Consider the following 20,572-nt stretch of genomic DNA (forward strand, 5'->3'; position numbering starts at 1 on the left):
CAGCCTCAAAAACACCCTTTCCCACTTGGCGCCGCGCCAGGCACAAAAATGGCCATATGGCTGGAGACTGGTCCCACGCCCAAAGAGCCTGCAGGGAAAACTAGGCCTTGTTCTAAAGCTCTTTGGGAACCGCTTGCGTAGCCCCACACAGCTGCGGGCTGCAGGCTTTTTTGGCACTTTCAGCCTCAAAACCACCTATTCCCACTTCTGGCCGCACCGGGCACAAAAATGGCCATATGTCTGTTGATGGGTCCCACGCCCAAAGAGACAGCAGGGAAAACTAGACCTTGTTCTAAAGCTCTTTGGGAACCGCTTGCGTAGCCCCACACACCTGGGGGCTGCAGGCTTTTTCGGCACTTTCAGCCTAAAAACCACCCTTTCCCACTTGGCACCACGCCAGGCACAAAAATTGCCATAGGTATGGATATGGGTCCCACACCCAAGGAGCCAGCAGGGAAAACTATGCCTTGTTCTAAAGCTCTTTGGGAAACGCTTGCGTAGCCCCGCACACCTGGGGGCTGCAGGCTTTCCTGCTGCCTTCAGCCTCAAAACCACCCTTTCCCACTTGGCGCCACGCCAGTCACAAAAATGCCCATATGGCTGGAGACTGGTCCCACACCCAAACAGCCAGCAGGGAAAACTAGGCCTTGTTCTAAAGCTCTTTGGGAACCGCTTGCATAGCCCCACACACCTGGGGGCTGCAGGCTTTCCTGCTGCCTTCAGCCTCAAAACCACCCTTCCCCACTTGTTGCCGCGCCAAGCCCCAAAATGGCCACATGTCTGGAGATGGGTCCCACACCCAAAGAGCCAGCAGGGAAAACTATGCCTTGTTCTAAAGCTCTTTGGGAACCTCTTGCGTAGCCCCACACACCTGGGGGCTGCAGGCTTTCCTGCTGCCTTCAGCCTCAAATGCACCCTTTCCCACTTGGCACCGCGCCAGGCACAAAAATGCCCATATGTCTGGAGACTGGTCCCACGCCCAAAGAGCCTGCAGGGAAAACTATGACTTGTTCTAAAGGTCTTTGGGAACGGCTTGCGTAGTCCCACAGACCTGGGGGCTGCAGGCTTTCCTGCTGCCTTCAGCCTCAAAACCACCCTTTCCCACTTGGCGCCGCGCCAGGCCCAAAAATGGCCATATGGCTAGAGACTGGTCCCACGCCCAAAGAGCCAGCAGGGAAAACTAGGCCTTGTTCTAAAGCTCTTTGGGAACCGCTTGCGTAGCCGCACTCACCAGGGGGCTGCAGGCTTTCCTGCTGCCTTCAGCCTCAAAACCACCCTTCCCCACTTGTTGCAGCGCCAAGCCCCAAAATGGCCATATGTCTGGAGATGGGTCCAACGCCCAAAGAGCCAGCAGGGAAAACTAGGCCTTGTTCTAAAGCTCTTTGGGAATTACTTGCGTAGCCCCACGGACCTGGGGGCTGCAGGCTTTCCTGCTGCCTTCAGCCTCAAAACCACCCTTTCCCACTTGGCGCCACGCCAGGCACAAAAATGCCCATATGTCTGGAGATTGGTCCCACGCCCAAAGAGCCAGCAGGGAAAACTATGCCTTGTTCTAAAGCTCTTTGGGAACCGCTTGCGTAGCCCCACACAGCTGCGGGCTGCAGGCTTTTTTGGCACTTTCAGCCTCAAAACCACCTATTCCCACTTGTGGCCGCACCAGGCACAAAAATGGCCTTATGTCTGTTGATGGGTCCCACGCCCAAAGAGCCAGCAGGGAAAACTAGGCCTTGTTCTAAAGCTCTTTGGGAACCGCTTGCGTAGCCCCACACACCTGGGGGCTGCAGGCTTTCTCGGCACTTTCAGCCTAAAAACCACCCTTGCCCACTTGGCGCCGCGCCAGGCACAAAAATGCCCATGTGTCTGGAGACTGGTCCCACACCCAAAGAGCCAGCAGGGAAAACTATGCCTTGTTCTAAAGCTCTTTGGGAAACGCTTGCGTAGCCCCACAGACCTGGGGGCTGCAGTCTTTCCTGCTGCCTTCAGCCTCAAAACCACCCTTTCCCACTTTGCGCCGCGCCAGGCACAAAAATGGCCATATGGCTGGAGATTGGTCCCACGCCCAAAGAGCCAGCAGGGAAAACTATGCCTTCTTCTAAAGCTCTTTGGGAACCGCTTGCGTAGCCCCACAGACCTGGGGGCTGCAGGCTTTCCTGCTGCCTTCAGCCTCAAAACCACCCTTCCCCACTTGTCGCCGCGCCAGGCACAAAAATGGCCATATGTCTGGAGACTGGTCCCACGCCCAAAGAGCCAGCAGGGAAACCTATGCCTTGTTCTAAAGCTCTTTGGGAACCGCTTGCGTAGCCCCACACACCTGGGGGCTGCAGTCTTTCCTGCTGCCGTCAGCCTCAAAAACACCCTTTCCCACTTGGCGCCGCGCCAGGCACAAAAATGGCCATATGGCTGGAGACTGGTCCCACACCCAAAGAGCCTGCAGGGAAAAATAGGCCTTGTTCTAAAGCTCTTTGGGAACCGCTTGCGTAGCCCCACACAGCTGCGGGCTGCAGGCTTTTTTGGCACTTTCAGCCTCAAAACCACCTATTCCCACTTCTGGCCGCACCGGGCACAAAAATGGCCATATGTCTGTTGATGGGTCCCACGCCCAAAGAGACAGCAGGGAAAACTAGACCTTGTTCTAAAGCTCTTTGGGAACCGCTTGCGTAGCCCCACACACCTGGGGGCTGCAGGCTTTTTCGGCACTTTCAGCCTAAAAACCACCCTTTCCCACTTGGCACCACGCCAGGCACAAAAATTGCCATAGGTATGGATATGGGTCCCACACCCAAGGAGCCAGCAGGGAAAACTATGCCTTGTTCTAAAGCTCTTTGGGAAACGCTTGCGTAGCCCCGCACACCTGGGGGCTGCAGGCTTTCCTGCTGCCTCCAGCCTCAAAACCACCCTTTCCCACTTGGCGCCACGCCAGTCACAAAAATGCCCATATGGCTGGAGACTGGTCCCACACCCAAACAGCCAGCAGGGAAAACTAGGCCTTGTTCTAAAGCTCTTTGGGAACCGCTTGCATAGCCCCACACACCTGGGGGCTGCAGGCTTTCCTGCTGCCTTCAGCCTCAAAACCACCCTTCCCCACTTGTTGCCGCGCCAAGCCCCAAAATGGCCACATGTCTGGAGATGGGTCCCACACCCAAAGAGCCAGCAGGGAAAACTATGCCTTGTTCTAAAGCTCTTTGGGAACCTCTTGCGTAGCCCCACACACCTGGGGGCTGCAGGCTTTCCTGCTGCCTTCAGCCTCAAATGCACCCTTTCCCACTTGGCACCGCGCCAGGCACAAAAATGCCCATATGTCTGGAGACTGGTCCCACGCCCAAAGAGCCTGCAGGGAAAACTATGACTTGTTCTAAAGGTCTTTGTGAACGGCTTGCGTAGTCCCACAGACCTGGGGGCTGCAGGCTTTCCTGCTGCCTTCAGCCTCAAAACCACCCTTTCCCACTTGGCGCCGCGCCAGGCCCAAAAATGGCCATATGGCTAGAGACTGGTCCCACGCCCAAAGAGCCAGCAGGGAAAACTAGGCCTTGTTCTAAAGCTCTTTGGGAACCGCTTGCGTAGCCCCACTCACCTGGGGGCTGCAGGCTTTCCTGCTGCCTTCAGCCTCAAAACCACCCTTCCCCACTTGTTGCAGCGCCAAGCCCCAAAATGGCCATATGTCTGGAGATGGGTCCAACGCCCAAAGAGCCAGCAGGGAAAACTAGGCCTTGTTCTAAAGCTCTTTGGGAATTACTTGCGTAGCCCCACGGACCTGGGGGCTGCAGGCTTTCCTGCTGCCTTCAGCCTCAAAACCACCCTTTCCCACTTGGCGCCACGCCAGGCACAAAAATTGCCATATGGCTGGAGCTTGGTCCCACGCCCAAAGAGCCAGGACGGAATACTAGGCCTTGTTCTAAAGCTCTTTGGGAACCGCTTGCGTAGCCCCACACACATGGGGGCTGCAGGCTTTCCTGCTGCCTTCAGCCTCAAAACCACCCTTTCCCACTTGGCGCCGCGCCAGGCACAAAAATGCCCATATGTCTGGGGACTGGTCCCACGCCCAAAGAGCCAGCAGGGAAAACTATGCCTTCTTCTAAAGGTCTTTGGGAACGGCTTGCGTAGCCCCACACACCTGGGGGCTGCAGGCTTTCCTGCTGCCTTCAGCCTCAAAACCACCCTTTCCCACTTGGCGCCGCGCCAGGCCCAAAAATGGCCATATGGCTAGAGACTGGTCCCAAGCGCAAAGAGCCAGCAGGGAAAACTAGGCCTTGTTCTAAAGCTCTTTGGGAACCGCTTGCATAGCCGCACACACCTGGGGGCTGCAGGCTTTCCTGCTGCCTTCAGCCTCAAAACCACCCTTCCCCACTTGTCGCCGCGCCAAGCCCCAAAATGGCCATATGTCTGGAGATGGGTCCAACGCCCAAAGAGCCAGCAGGGAAAACTATGCCTTGTTCTAAAGCTCTTTGGGAACCGCTTGCGTAGCCCCACACAGCTGCGGGCTGCAGGCTTTTTCGGTACTTTCAGCCTGAAAACCACCCTTTCCCACTTGGCGCCGCGCCAGGCACAAAAATGCCCATATGTCTGGAGACTGGTCCCAGGCCCAAAGAGCCAGCAGGGAAAAATAGGCCTTGTTCTAAAGCTCTTTGGGAACCGCTTGCGTAGCCCCACACACCGGGGGGCTGCAGGCTTTCCTGCTGCCTTCAGCCTCAAAACCACCCTTCCCCAATTGTCGCCGCGCCAGGCACAAAAATGGCCATATGTCTGGAGACTGGTCCCACGCCCAAAGAGCCAGCAGGGAAAACTATGCCTTGTTCTAAAGCTCTTTGGGAACCGCTTGCGTAGCCCCACACACCTGGGGGCTGCAGGCTTTCCTGCTGCCTTCAGCCTCAAAACCACCCTTTCCCACTTGGCGCCGCGCCAGGCACAAAAATGGCCATATGGCTGGAGACTGGTCCCACGCCCAAAGAGCCAGCAGGGAAAACTATGCCTTGTTCTAAAGCTCTTTGGGAACCGCTTGCATAGCCCCATACACCTGGGGGCTGCAGGCTTTCCTGCTGCCTTCAGCCTCAAAACCACCCTTCCCAACTTGTCGCCGTGCCAAGCCCCAAAATGGCCATATGTCTGGAGATGGGTCCAACGCCCAAAGAGCCAGCAGGGAAAACTATGCCTTGTTCTAAAGCTCTTTGGGAACCGCTTGCGTAGCCCCACACACCTGGGGGCTGCAGGCTTTTTCGGTACTTTCAGCCTGAAAACCACCCTTTCCCACTTGGCGCCGCGCCAGGCACAAAAATGCCCATATGTCTGGAGACTGGTCCCAGGCCCAACGAGCCAGCAGGGAAAACTAGGCCTTGTTCTAAAGCTCTTTGGGAACCGCTTGCGTAGCCCCACACACCTGGGGGCTGCAGGCTTTCCTGCTGCCTTCAGCCTCAAAACCACCCTTTCCCACTTGGCGCAGCGCCAGGCCCAAAAATGGCCATATGGCTAGAGACTGGTCCCACGCCCAAAGAGCCAGTAGGGAAAACTATGCCTTGTTCTAAAGCTCTTTGTGAACCGCTTGCATAGCCCCACACACCTGGGGGCTGCAGGCTTTCCTGCTGCCTTCAGCCTCAAAACCACCCTTCCCCACTTGTTGCCGCGCCAAGCCCCAAAATGGCCATATGTCTGGAGATGGGTCCAACGCCCAAAGAGCCAGCAGGGAAAACTATGCCTTGTTCTAAAGCTCTTTGGGAACCTCTTGCGTAGCCCCACACACCTGGGGGCTGCAGGCTTTCCTGCTGCCTTCAGCCTCAAAACCACCCTTTCCCACTTGGCGCCGCGCCAGGCACAAAAATGCCCATATGTCTGGAGATTGGTCCCACGCCCAAAGAGCCAGCAGGGAAAACTATGCCTTGTTTTAAAGCTCTTTGGGAAACGCTTGCGTAGCCCCACACACCTGGGGGCTGCAGGCTTTCCTGCTGCCTTCAGCCTCAAAACCACCCTTTCCCACTTGGCACCGCGCCAGGCACAAAAATGGCCATATGTCTGCAGATTGGTCCCACGCCCAAAGAGCCAGCAGGGAAAACTATGCCTTGTTCTAAACTCTTTGGGAACGGCTTGCGTAGCCCCAAACGCCTGGGGGCTGCAGGCTTTCCTGCTGCCTTCAGCCTCAAAACCACCCTTTCCCACTTGGCGCCGCGCCAGGCCCAAAAGTGGCTATATGGCTAGAGACTGGTCCCACGCCCAAAGAACCAGCAGGGAAAACTATGCCTTGTTCTAAAGCTCTTTGGGAACCGCTTGCGTAGCCCCACACACCTGGGGGCTGCAGGCTTTCCTGCTGCCTTCAGCCTCAAAACCACCCTGCCCCACTTGTCGCCGCGCCAATCCGCAAAATGGCCATATGTCTGGAGATGGGTGCAACGCCCAAAGAGCCAGCAGGGAAAACTATGCCTTGTTCTAAAGCTCTTTGGGAAACGCTTGCGTAGCCCCACAGACCTGGGGGCTGCAGGCTTTCCTGCTGCCTTCAGCCTCAAAACCACCCTTTCCCACTTGGCGTCGCTCCAGGCACAAAAGTTGCCATATGGCTGGAGATTGGTCCCACGCCCAAAGAGCCAGCAGGGAAAACTATGCCTTGTTCTAAAGCTCTTTGGGAACCTCTTGCGTAGCCCCACACACCTGGGGGCTGCAGGCTTTCCTGCTGCCTTCAGCCTCAAAACTACCCTTTCCCACTTGGCGCCGCGCCAGGCACAAAAATGGCCATATGTCTGGAGATTGGACCCACGCCCAAAGAGCCAGCAGGGAAAACTATGCCTTGTTCTAAAGCTCTTTGGGAAACGCTTGGGTAGCCCCACACACATGGGGGCTGCAGGCTTTCCTGCTGCCTACAGCCTCAAAACCACCCTTTCCCACTTGGCGCCAAGCCAGGCACAAAAATTGCCATACGTATGGATATGGGTCCCACACCCAAGGAGCCAGCAGGGAAAACTAGGCCTTGTTCTAAAGCTCTTTGGGAACCGCTTGCGTAGCCCCACAGACCTGGGGGCTGCAGGCTTTCCTGCTGCCTTCAGCCTCAAAACCACCCTTTCCCACTTGGCGCCGCGCCAGGCACAAAAATGGCCATATGTCTTGAGACTGGTCCCACGCCCAAAGAGCCAGCAGGGAAAACTATGCCTTGTTCTAAAGCTCTTTGGGAACCGCTTGCATAGCCCCACACACCTGCGGGCTGCAGGCTTTCCTGCTGCCTTCAGCCTCCAAACCACCCTGCCCCACTTGTCGCCGCGCCAAGCCCCAAAATGGCCATATGTCTGGAGATGAGTCCAACGCCGAAAGAGCCAGCAGGGAAAACTCGGCCTTGTTCTAAAGCTCTTGGGGAAACGCTTGCGTAGCCCCACACACCTGGGGGCTGCAGGCTGTCCTGCTGCCTTCAGCCTCAAAACCACCCTTTCCCACTTGGCGCCGCGCCAGGCACAAAAATGGCCATATGGCTGGAGATTGGACCCACGCCCAAAGAGCCAGCAGGGAAAACTATGCCTTGTTCTAAAGCCCTTTGGGAAACGCTTGGGTAGCCCCACACACATGGGGGCTGCAGGCTTTCCTGCTGTCTACAGCCTCAAAACCACCCTTTCCCACTTGGCGCCACGCCAGGCACAAAAATTGCCATACGTATGGATATGGGTCCCACACCCAAGGAGCCAGCAGGGAAAACTAGGCCTTGTTCTAAAGCTCTTTGGGAACCGCTTGCGTAGCACTACACACCTGCGGGCTGCAGGCTTTTTTGGCACTTTCAGCCTCAAAACCACCCTTTCCCACTTGTGGCCGCACCAGGCAGAAAAATTGCCATATGTCTGTTGATGGGTCCCCCGCCCAAAGAGCCAGCAGGGAAAACTAGGCCTTGTTCTAAAGCTCTTTGGGAACCGCTTGCGTAGCCCCACACACCTGGGGGCTGCAGGCTTTCCTGCTGCCTTCAGCCTCAAAACCACCCTTTCCCACTTGGCGCCACGCCAGGCACAAAAATTGCCATAGGTATGGATATGGGTCCTACACCCAAAGAGCCAGCAGGGAAAACTAGGCCTTGTTCTAAAGCTCTTTGGGAACCGCTTGCGTAGCCCCACGCACATGGGGGCTGCAGGCTTTCCTGCTGCCTTCAGCCTCAAAACAACCCTTCCCCACTTGTCGCCGCGCCAGGCACAAAAATGCCCATATGTCTGGAGATTGGTCCCACGCCCAAAGAGCCACCAGGGAAAACTATGCCTTGTTCTAAAGCTCTTTGGGAACCTCTTGCGTAGCCCCACACAGCTGGGGGCTGCAGGCTTTCCTGCTGCCTTCAGCCTCAAAACCACCCTTTCCCACTTGGCGCCGCGCCAGGCAGAAAAATGACCATATGTCTGGAGATTGGTCCCACGCCCAAAGAGCCAGCAAGGAAAACCATGCCTTGTTCTAAAGCTCATGGTAACGGCTTGCGTAGCCCCACAGACCTGGGGGCTGCAGGCTTTCCTGCTGCCTTCAGCCTCAAAACCACCCTTTCCCACTTGTCGCCGCACCAGGCAGAAAAATTGCCATATGTCTGTTGATGGGTCCCCCGCCCAAAGAGCCAGCAGGGAAAACTAGGCCTTGTTCTAAAGCTCTTTGGGAACCGCTTGCGTAGCCCCACACACCTGGGTGCTGCAGGCTTTCTCGGCACTTTCAGTCTAAAAACCACCCTTGCCCACTTGGCGCCGCGCCAGGCACAAAAATGCCCATGTGTCTGGAGACTGGTCCCACACCCAAAGAGCCAGCAGGGAAAACTATGCCTTGTTCTAAAGCTCTTTGGGAAACGCTTGCGTAGCCCCACACACCTGGGGGCTGCAGGCTTTCCTGCTGCCTTCAGCCTCAAAACCACCCTTTCCCACTTGGCGCCGCGCCAGGCACAAAAATGGCCATATGGCTGGAGATTGGTCCCACGCCCAAAGAGCCAGCAGGGAAAACTAGGCCTTGTTCTAAAGCTCTTTGGGAACCGCTTGCGTAGCCCCACACACATGGGTGCTGCAGGCTTCCATGCTGCCTTCAGCCTCAAAACCACCCTTCCCCACTTGGCGCCGCGCCAGGCACAAAAATGGCCATATGTCTGGAGACTGGTCACACGCCCAAAGATCCAGCAGGGAAAACTAGGCCTTGTTCTAAAGCTCTTTGGGAACAGCTTGCGTAGCCCCACACACATGGGGGCTGCAGGCTTTCCTGCTGCCGTCAGCCTCAAAAACACCCTTTCCCACTTGGCGCCACGCCAGGCACAAAAATGGCCATATGGCTGGAGACTGGTCCCACGGCCAAAGAGCCTGCAGGGAAAACTAGGCCTTGTTCTAAAGCTCTTTGGGAACGGCTTGCGTAGCCCCACAGACCTGGGGGCTGCAGGCTTTCCTGCTGCCTTCAGCCTCAAAACCACCCTTTCCCACTTGGCGCCACGCCAGGCACAAAAATTGCCATAGGTATGGATATGGGTCCTACACCCAAAGAGCCAGGAGGGAAAACTAGGCCTTGTTCTAAAGCTCTTTGGGAACCGCTTGCGTAGCCCCACGCACATGGGGGCTGCAGGCTTTCCTGCTGCCTTCAGCCTCAAAACAACCCTTCCCCACTTGTCGCCGCGCCAGGCACAAAAATGCCCATATGTCTGGAGATTGGTCCCACGCCAAAAGAGCCACCAGGGAAAACTATGCCTTGTTCTAAAGCTCTTTGGGAACCTCTTGCGTAGCCCCACACACCTGCGGGCTGCAGGCTTTTTTGGCACTTTCAGCCTCAAAACCACCCTTTCCCACTTGTGGCCGCTCAAGGCACAAAAATGGCCATATGTCTGTTGATGGGTCCCACGCCCAAAGAGCCAGCAGGGAATACTAGGCCTTGTTCTAAAGCTCTTTGGGAATCGCTTGCGTAGCCCCACACACCTGGGGGCTGCAGGCTTTCCTGCTGCCTTCAGCCTCAAAACCACCCTTTCCAACTTGGCGCCGCGCCAGGCACAAAAATGCCCATATGTCTGGAGACTGGTCCCACGCCCAAAGAGCCAGCAGGGAAAACTATGCCTTGTTCTAAAGCTCTTGGGGAACCGCTTGCGTAGCCCCACAAACCTGGGGGCTGCAGGCTTTTTCCTGCTGCCTTCAGCCTCAAAACCACCCTTTCCCACTTGGCGCCACGCCAGGCACAATAATTGCCATAGGTATGGATATGGGTCCTACACCCAAGGAGCCAGCAGGGAAAACTATGCCTTGTTCTAAAGCTCTTTGGGAACTGCTTGCGTAGCCCCACACACCTGGGGGCTGCAGGCTTTCCTGCTGCCTTCAGCCTCAAAACCACCCTTTCCCACTTGGCACCGCGCCAGGCACAAAAATAGCCATATGTCTGCAGATTGGTCCCACGCCCAAAGAGCCACTAGGGAAAAATATGCCTTGTTCTAAAGCTCTTTGGGAACGGCTTGCGTAGCCCCACAGACCTGGGGGCTGCAGGCTTTCCTGCTGCCTTCAGCCTCAAAACCACCCTTTCCCACTTGGCGCCGCGCCAGGCACAAAAATGGCCATATGGCTGGAGACTGGTCCCACGCCCAAAGAGCCAGCAGGGAAAACTAGGCCTTGTTCTAAAGCTCTTTGGGAACCGCTTGCGTAGCCCTACACACCTGCGGGCTGCAGGCTTTTTTGGCACTTTCAGCCTCAAAACCACCCTTTCCCACTTGTGGCCGCACCAGGCACAAAAATGGCCATATGTCTGTTGATGGGTCCCACGCCCAAAGAGCCAGCAAGGAAAACCATGCCTTGTTCTAAAGCTCTTTGGTAACGGCTTGCGTAGCCCCACACACCTGGGGGCTGCAGGCTTTCCTGCTGCCTTCAGCCTCAAAACCACCCTTTCCCACTTGGCGCCGCGCCAGGCACAAAAATGGCCATATGGCTGGAGACTGGTCCCACGCCCAAAGAGCCAGCAGGGAAAACTATGCCTTGTTCTAAAGCTCTTTGGGAACCGCTTGCGTAGCCCCACGCACATGGGGGCTGCAGGCTTTCCTGCTGCCTTCAGCCTCAAAACCACCCTTTCCCACTTGGCGCCACGCCAGGCACAAAAATTGCATAGGTATGGATATGGGTCCTACACCCAAGGAGCCAGCAGGGAAAACTATGCCTTGTTCTAAAGCTCTTTGGGAACCTCTTGCGTAGCCCCACGGACCTGGGGGCTGCAGGCTTTCCTGGTGCCTTCAGCCTCAAAACCACCCTTTCCCACTTGGCGCCGCGCCAGGCACAAAAATGACCATATGTCTGGAGATTGGTACCACGCCCAAAGAGCCAGCAGGGAAAACTATGCCTTGTTCTAAAGCTCTTTGGGAACCGCTTGCGTAGCCCCACACACCTGGGGGCTGCAGGCTTTCCTGCTGCCTTCAGCCTCAAAACCACCCTTTCCCACTTGGCGCCACGCCAGGCACAAAAATTGCATAGGTATGGATATGGGTCCTACACCCAAGGAGCCAGCAGGGAAAACTATGCCTTGTTCTAAAGCTCTTTGGGAACCGCTTGCGTAGCCCTACACACCTGCGGGCTGCAGGCTTTTTTGGCACTTTCAGCCTCAAAACCACCCTTTCCCACTTGTGGCCGCTCAAGGCACAAAAATGGCCATATGTCTGTTGATGGGTCCCACGCCCAAAGAGCCAGCAGGGAATACTAGGCCTTGTTCTAAAGCTCTTTGGGAACCGCTTGCGTAGCCCCACACACATGGGGGCTGCAGGCTTTCCTGCTGCCGTCAGCCTCAAAAACACCCTTTCCCACTTGGCGCCGCGCCAGGCACAAAAATGGCCATATGGCTGGAGACTGGTCCCACGCCCAAAGAGCCAGCAGGGAAAACTAGGCCTTGTTCTAAAGCTCTTTGGGAACCGCTTGCGTAGCCCCACACAGCTGCGGGCTGCAGGCTTTTTTGGCACTTTCAGCCTCAAAACCACCCTTTCCCACTTGTGGCCGCTCAAGGCACAAAAATGGCCATATGTCTGTTGATGGGTCCCACGCCCAAAGAGCCAGCAGGGAATACTAGGCCTTGTTCTAAAGCTCTTTGGGAATCGCTTGCGTAGCCCCACACACCTGGGGGCTGCAGGCTTTCCTGCTGCCTTCAGCCTCAAAACCACCCTTTCCCACTTTGCGCCGCGCCAGGCACAAAAATGCCCATATGTCTGGAGACTGGTCCCACGCCCAAAGAGCCAGCAGGGAAAACTATGCCTTGTTCTAAAGCTCTTGGGGAACCGCTTGCGTAGCCCCACAAACCTGGGGGCTGCAGGCTTTTTCCTGCTGCCTTCAGCCTCAAAACCACCCTTTCCCACTTGGCGCCACGCCAGGCACAATAATTGCCATAGGTATGGATATGGGTCCTACACCCAAAGAGCCAGCAGGGAAAACTATGCCTTGTTCTAAAGCTCTTTGGGAACTGCTTGCGTAGCCCCACACACCTGGGGGCTGCAGGCTTTCCTGCTGCCTTCAGCCTCAAAACCACCCTTTCCCACTTGGCACCGCGCCAGGCACAAAAATAGCCATATGTCTGCAGATTGGTCCCACGCCCAAAGAGCCACCAGGGAAAAATATGCCTTGTTCTAAAGCTCTTTGGGAACGGCTTGCGTAGCCCCACAGACCTGGGGGCTGCAGGCTTTCCTGCTGCCTTCAGCCTCAAAACCACCCTTTCCCACTTGGCGCCGCGCCAGGCACAAAAATGGCCATATGGCTGGAGACTGGTCCCACGCCCAAAGAGCCAGCAGGGAAAACTAGGCCTTGTTCTAAAGCTCTTTGGGAACCGCTTGCGTAGCCCTACACACCTGCGGGCTGCAGGCTTTTTTGGCACTTTCAGCCTCAAAACCACCCTTTCCCACTTGTGGCCGCACCAGGCACAAAAATGGCCATATGTCTGTTGATGGGTCCCACGCCCAAAGAGCCAGCAAGGAAAACCATGCCTTGTTCTAAAGCTCTTTGGTAACGGCTTGCGTAGCCCCACACACCTGGGGGCTGCAGGCTTTCCTGCTGCCTTCAGCCTCAAAACCACCCTTTCCCACTTGGCGCCGCGCCAGGCACAAAAATGGCCATATGTCTGGAGACTGGTCCCACGCCCAAAGAGCCAGCAGGGAAAACTATGCCTTGTTCTAAAGCTCTTTGGGAACCGCTTGCGTAGCCCCACGCACATGGGGGCTGCAGGCTTTCCTGCTGCCTTCAGCCTCAAAACCACCCTTTCCCACTTGGCGCCACGCCAGGCACAAAAATTGCATAGGTATGGATATGGGTCCTACACCCAAGGAGCCAGCAGGGAAAACTATGCCTTGTTCTAAAGCTCTTTGGGAACCTCTTGCGTAGCCCCACGGACCTGGGGGCTGCAGGCTTTCCTGGTGCCTTCAGCCTCAAAACCACCCTTTCCCACTTGGCGCCGCGCCAGGCACAAAAATGACCATATGTCTGGAGATTGGTACCACGCCCAAAGAGCCAGCAGGGAAAACTATGCCTTGTTCTAAAGCTCTTTGGGAACCGCTTGCGTAGCCCCACACACCTGGGGGCTGCAGGCTTTCCTGCTGCCTTCAGCCTCAAAACCACCCTTTCCCACTTGGCGCCGCGCCAGGCACAAAAATGCCCATATGTCTGGAGACTGGTCCCACGCCCAAAGAGCCAGCAGGGAAAACTATGCCTTGTTCTAAAGCTCTTTGGGAACCGCTTGCGTAGCCCCACAGACCTGGGGGCTGCAGGCTTTCCTGCTGCCTTCAGCCTCAAAACCACCCTTTCCCACTTGGCGCCACGCCAGGCACAAAAATTGCATAGGTATGGATATGGGTCCTACACCCAAGGAGCCAGCAGGGAAAACTATGCCTTGTTCTAAAGCTCTTTGGGAACCGCTTGCGTAGCCCTACACACCTGCGGGCTGCAGGCTTTTTTGGCACTTTCAGCCTCAAAACCACCCTTTCCCACTTGTGGCCGCTCAAGGCACAAAAATGGCCATATGTCTGTTGATGGGTCCCACGCCCAAAGAGCCAGCAGGGAATACTAGGCCTTGTTCTAAAGCTCTTTGGGAACCGCTTGCGTAGCCCCACACACCTGGGGGCTGCAGGCTTTCCTGCTGCCTTCAGCCTCAAAACCACCCTTTCCCACTTGGCGCCGCGCCAGGCACAAAAATGGCCATATGGCTGGAGACTGGTCCCACGCCCAAAGAGCCAGACGGGAAAACTAGGCCTTGTTCTAAAGCTCTTTGGGAACCGCTTGCGTAGCCCTACACACCTGCGGGCTGCAGGCTTTTTTGGCACTTTCAGCCTCAAAACCACCCTTTCCCACTTGGCGCCGCGCCAGGCACAAAAATGGCCATATGGCTGGAGACTGGTCCCACGCCCAAAGAGCCAGCAGGGAAAACTAGGCCTTGTTCTAAAGCTCTTTGGGAACCGCTTGCGTAGCCCTACACAACTGCGGGCTGCAGGCTTTTTTGGCACTTTCAGCCTCAAAACCACCCTTTCCCACTTGTGGCCGCACCAGGCAGAATAATGGCCATATGTCTGTTGATGGGTCCCACGCCCAAAGAGCCAGCAGGGAATACTAGGCCTTGTTCTAAAGCTCTTTGGGAACCGCTTGCGTAGCCCCACAGACCTGGGGGCTGCAGGTTTTCCTGCTGCCTTCAGCCTCAAAACCACCCTTTCCCACTTGGCGCCACGCCAGGCACAAAAATTGCATAGGTATGGATATGGGTCCTACACCCAAGGAGCCAGCAGGGAAAACTATGCCTTGTTCTAAAGCTCTATGGGAAACGCTTGCGTAGCCCCACAGACCTTGGGGCTGCAGGCTTTCCTGCTGCCTTCAGCCTCAAAACCACCCTTTCCCACTTGGCGCCGCGCCAGGCACAAAAATGCCCATATGTCTGGAGATTGGTCCCACGCCCAAAGAGCCAGCAGGGAAAACTAGGCCTTGTTCTAAAGCTCTTTGGGAACGGCTTGCGTAGCCCCACAGACCTGGGGGCTGCAGGTTTTCCTGCTGCCTTCAGCCTCAAAACCACCCTTTCCCACTTGGCGCCACGCCAGGCACAAAAATTGCATAGGTATGGATATGGGTCCTACACCCAAGGAGCCAGCAGGGAAAACTATGCCTTGTTCTAAAGCTCTTTGGGAACCGCTTGCGTAGCCCTACACACCTGCGGGCTGCAGGCTTTTTTGGCACTTTCAGCCTCAAAACCACCCTTTCCCACTTGTGGCCGCTCAAGGCACAAAAATGGCCATATGTCTGTTGATGGGTCCCACGCCCAAAGAGCCAGCAGGGAATACTAGGCCTTGTTCTAAAGCTCTTTGGGAATCGCTTGCGTAGCCCCACACACCTGGGGGCTGCAGGCTTTTTCCTGCTGCCTTCAGCCTCAAAACCACCCTTTCCCACTTGGCGCCACGCCAGGCACAATAATTGCCATAGGTATGGATATGGGTCCTACACCCAAGGAGCCAGCAGGGAAAACTATGCCTTGTTCTAAAGCTCTTTGGGAACTGCTTGCGTAGCCCCACACACCTGGGGGCTGCAGGCTTTCCTGCTGCCTTCAGCCTCAAAACCACCCTTTCCCACTTGGCACCGCGCCAGGCACAAAAATAGCCATATGTCTGCAGATTGGTCCCACGCCCAAAGAGCCACCAGGGAAAAATATGCCTTGTTCTAAAGCTCTTTGGGAACGGCTTGCGTAGCCCCACAGACCTGGGGGCTGCAGGCTTTCCTGCTGCCTTCAGCCTCAAAACCACCCTTTCCCACTTGGCGCCGCGCCAGGCACAAAAATGGCCATATGGCTGGAGACTGGTCCCACGCCCAAAGAGCCAGCAGGGAAAACTAGGCCTTGTTCTAAAGCTCTTTGGGAACCGCTTGCGTAGCCCTACACACCTGCGGGCTGCAGGCTTTTTTGGCACTTTCAGCCTCAAAACCACCCTTTCCCACTTGTGGCCGCACCAGGCACAAAAATGGCCATATGTCTGTTGATGGGTCCCACGCCCAAAGAGCCAGCAAGGAAAACCATGCCTTGTTCTAAAGCTCTTTGGTAACGGCTTGCGTAGCCCCACAGACCTGGGGGCTGCAGGCTTTCCTGCTGCCTTCAGCCTCAAAACCACCCTTTCCCACTTGGCGCCGCGCCAGGCACAAAAATGGCCATATGGCTGGAGACTGGTCCCACGCCCAAAGAGCCAGCAGGGAAAACTATGCCTTGTTCTAAAGCTCTTTGGGAACCGCTTGCGTAGCCCCACGCACATGGGGGCTGCAGGCTTTCCTGCTGCCTTCAGCCTCAAAACCACCCTTTCCCACTTGGCGCCACGCCAGGCACAAAAATTGCATAGGTATGGATATGGGTCCTACACCCAAGGAGCCAGCAGGGAAAACTATGCCTTGTTCTAAAGCTCTTTGGGAACCGCTTGCGTAGCCCTACACACCTGCGGGCTGCAGGCTTTTTTGGCACTTTCAGCCTCAAAACCACCCTTTCCCACTTGTGGCCGCTCAAGGCACAAAAATGGCCATATGTCTGTTGATGGGTCCCACGCCCAAAGAGCCAGCAGGGAATACTAGGCCTTGTTCTAAAGCTCTTTGGGAACCGCTTGCGTAGCCCCACACACCTGGGGGCTGCAGGCTTTCCTGCTGCCTTCAGCCTCAAAACCACCCTTTCCCACTTGGCGCCGCGCCAGGCACAAAAATGGCCATATGGCTGGAGACTGGTCCCACGCCCAAAGAGCCAGACGGGAAAACTAGGCCTTGTTCTAAAGCTCTTTGGGAACCGCTTGCGTAGCCCTACACACCTGCGGGCTGCAGGCTTTTTTGGCACTTTCAGCCTCAAAACCACCCTTTCCCACTTGGCGCCGCGCCAGGCACAAAAATGGCCATATGGCTGGAGACTGGTCCCACGCCCAAAGAGCCAGCAGGGAAAACTAGGCCTTGTTCTAAAGCTCTTTGGGAACCGCTTGCGTAGCCCTACACAACTGCGGGCTGCAGGCTTTTTTGGCACTTTCAGCCTCAAAACCACCCTTTCCCACTTGTGGCCGCACCAGGCAGAATAATGGCCATATGTCTGTTGATGGGTCCCACGCCCAAAGAGCCAGCAGGGAATACTAGGCCTTGTTCTAAAGCTCTTTGGGAACCGCTTGCGTAGCCCCACAGACCTGGGGGCTGCAGGCTTTCCTGCTGCCTTCAGCCTCAAAACCACCCTTTCCCACTTGGCGCCGCGCCAGGCACAAAAATGGCCATATGGCTGGAGACTGGTCCCACACCCAAGGAGCCAGCAGGGAAAACTATGCCTTGTTCTAAAGCTCTTTGGGAACCGCTTGCGTAGCACCACACACATGGGGGCTGCCTGCTTTTTCGGCACTTTCAGCCTGAAAACCACCCTTTCCCACTTGGCGCCGCGCCAAGCCCCAAAATGGCCATATGTCTTGAGACTGGTCCCACGCCCAAAGAGCCAGCAGGGAAAACTAGGCCTTGTTCTAAAGCTCTTTGGGAACGGCTTGCGTAGCCCCACAGACCTGGGGGCTGCATGTTTTCCTGCTGCCTTCAGCCTCAAAACCACCCTTTCCCACTTGGCGCCACGCCAGGCACAAAAATTGCATAGGTATGGATATGGGTCCTACACCCAAGGAGCCAGCAGGGAAAACTATGCCTTGTTCTAAAGCTCTTTGGGAACTGCTTGCGTAGCCCCACACACCTGGGGGCTGCAGGCTTTCCTGCTGCCTTCAGCCTCAAAACCACCCTTTCCCACTTGGCACCGCGCCAGGCACAAAAATAGCCATATGTCTGCAGATTGGTCCCACGCCCAAAGAGCCACCAGGGAAAAATATGCCTTGTTCTAAAGCTCTTTGGGAACGGCTTGCGTAGCCCCACAGACCTGGGGGCTGCAGGCTTTCCTGCTGCCTTCAGCCTCAAAACCACCCTTTCCCACTTGGCGCCGCGCCAGGCACAAAAATGGCCATATGGCTGGAGACTGGTCCCACGCCCAAAGAGCCAGCAGGGAAAACTAGGCCTTGTTCTAAAGCTCTTTGGGAACCGCTTGCGTAGCCCTACACACCTGCGGGCTGCAGGCTTTTTTGGCACTTTCAGCCTCAAAACCACCCTTTCCCACTTGTGGCCGCACCAGGCACAAAAATGGCCATATGTCTGTTGATGGGTCCCACGCCCAAAGAGCCAGCAAGGAAAACCATGCCTTGTTCTAAAGCTCTTTGGTAACGGCTTGCGTAGCCCCACAGACCTGGGGGCTGCAGGCTTTCCTGCTGCCTTCAGCCTCAAAACCACCCTTTCCCACTTGGCGCCGCGCCAGGCACAAAAATGGCCATATGGCTGGAGACTGGTCCCACGCCCAAAGAGCCAGCAGGGAAAACTATGCCTTGTTCTAAAGCTCTTTGGGAACCGCTTGCGTAGCCCCACGCACATGGGGGCTGCAGGCTTTCCTGCTGCCTTCAGCCTCAAAACCACCCTTTCCCACTTGGCGCCACGCCAGGCACAAAAATTGCATAGGTATGGATATGGGTCCTACACCCAAGGAGCCAGCAGGGAAAACTATGCCTTGTTCTAAAGCTCTTTGGGAACCTCTTGCATAGCCCCACACACCTGGGGGCTGCAGGCTTTCCTGGTGCCTTCAGCCTCAAAACCACCCTTTCCCACTTGGCGCCGCGCCAGGCACAAAAATGACCATATGTCTGGAGATTGGTCCCACGCCCAAAGAGCCAGCAGGGAAAACTATGCCTTGTTCTAAAGCTCTTTGGGAACCGCTTGCATAGCCCCACACACCTGGGGGCTGCAGGCTTTCCTGCTGCCTTCAGCCTCAAAACCACCCTTTCCCACTTGGCGCCGCGCCAGGCACAAAAATGGCCATATGTCTGGAGACTGGTCCCACGCCCAAAGAGCCAGCAGGGAAAACTATGCCTTGTTCTAAAGCTCTTTGGGAACCGCTTGCGTAGCCCCACAGACCTGGGGGCTGCAGGCTTTCCTGCTGCCTTCAGCCTCAAAACCACCCTTTCCCACTTGGCGCCACGCCAGGCACAAAAATTGCATAGGTATGGATATGGGTCCTACACCCAAGGAGCCAGCAGGGAAAACTATGCCTTGTTCTAAAGCTCTTTGGGAACCGCTTGCGTAGCCCTACACACCTGCGGGCTGCAGGCTTTTTTGGCACTTTCAGCCTCAAAACCACCCTTTCCCACTTGTGGCCGCTCAAGGCACAAAAATGGCCATATGTCTGTTGATGGGTCCCACGCCCAAAGAGCCAGCAGGGAATACTAGGCCTTGTTCTAAAGCTCTTTGGGAACCGCTTGCGTAGCCCCACACACCTGGGGGCTGCAGGCTTTCCTGCTGCCTTCAGCCTCAAAACCACCCTTTCCCACTTGGCGCCGCGCCAGGCACAAAAATGGCCATATGGCTGGAGACTGGTCCCACGCCCAAAGAGCCAGCAGGGAAAACTAGGCCTTGTTCTAAAGCTCTTTGGGAACCGCTTGCGTAGCCCTACACAACTGCGGGCTGCAGGCTTTTTTGGCACTTTCAGCCTCAAAACCACCCTTTCCCACTTGTGGCCGCACCAGGCAGAATAATGGCCATATGTCTGTTGATGGGTCCCACGCCCAAAGAGCCAGCAAGGAAAACCACGCCTTGTTCTAAAGCTCTTTGGTAACGGCTTGCGTAGCCCCACAGACCTGGGGGCTGCAGGCTTTCCTGCTGCCTTCAGCCTCAAAACCACCCTTTCACACTTGGCGCCGCGCCAGGCACAAAAATGGCCATATGGCTGGAGACTGGTCCCACGCCCAAAGAGCCAGCAGGGAAAACTATGCCTTGTTCTAAAGCTCTTTGGGAACCGCTTGCGTAGCCCCACGCACATGGGGGCTGCAGGCTTTCCTGCTGCCTTCAGCCTCAAAACCACCCTTTCCCACTTGGCGCCACGCCAGGCACAAAAATTGCATAGGTATGGATATGGGTCCTACACCCAAGGAGCCAGCAGGGAAAACTATGCCTTGTTCTAAAGCTCTTTGGGAACCTCTTGCATAGCCCCACACACCTGGGGGCTGCAGGCTTTCCTGGTGCCTTCAGCCTCAAAACCACCCTTTCCCACTTGGCGCCGCGCCAGGCACAAAAATGACCATATGTCTGGAGATTGGTCCCACGCCCAAAGAGCCAGCAGGGAAAACTATGCCTTGTTCTAAAGCTCTTTGGGAACCGCTTGCGTAGCCCCACACACCTGGGGGCTGCAGGCTTTCCTGCTGCCTTCAGCCTCAAAACCACCCTTTCCCACTTGGCGCCGCGCCAGGCACAAAAATGGCCATATGTCTGGAGACTGGTCCCACGCCCAAAGAGCCAGCAGGGAAAACTATGCCTTGTTCTAAAGCTCTTTGGGAACCGCTTGCGTAGCCCCACAGACCTGGGGGCTGCAGGCTTTCCTGCTGCCTTCAGCCTCAAAACCACCCTTTCCCACTTGGCGCCACGCCAGGCACAAAAATTGCATAGGTATGGATATGGGTCCTACACCCAAGGAGCCAGCAGGGAAAACTAGGCCTTGTTCTAAAGCTCTTTGGGAACCGCTTGCGTAGCCCTACACACCTGCGGGCTGCAGGCTTTTTTGGCACTTTCAGCCTCAAAACCACCCTTTCCCACTTGTGGCCGCTCAAGGCACAAAAATGCCCATATGT

Source organism: Chroicocephalus ridibundus, chromosome 6 (assembly GCF_963924245.1).
Source record: "Chroicocephalus ridibundus chromosome 6, bChrRid1.1, whole genome shotgun sequence".
In the NCBI taxonomy this organism is placed as follows: Eukaryota; Metazoa; Chordata; class Aves; order Charadriiformes; family Laridae; genus Chroicocephalus; species Chroicocephalus ridibundus.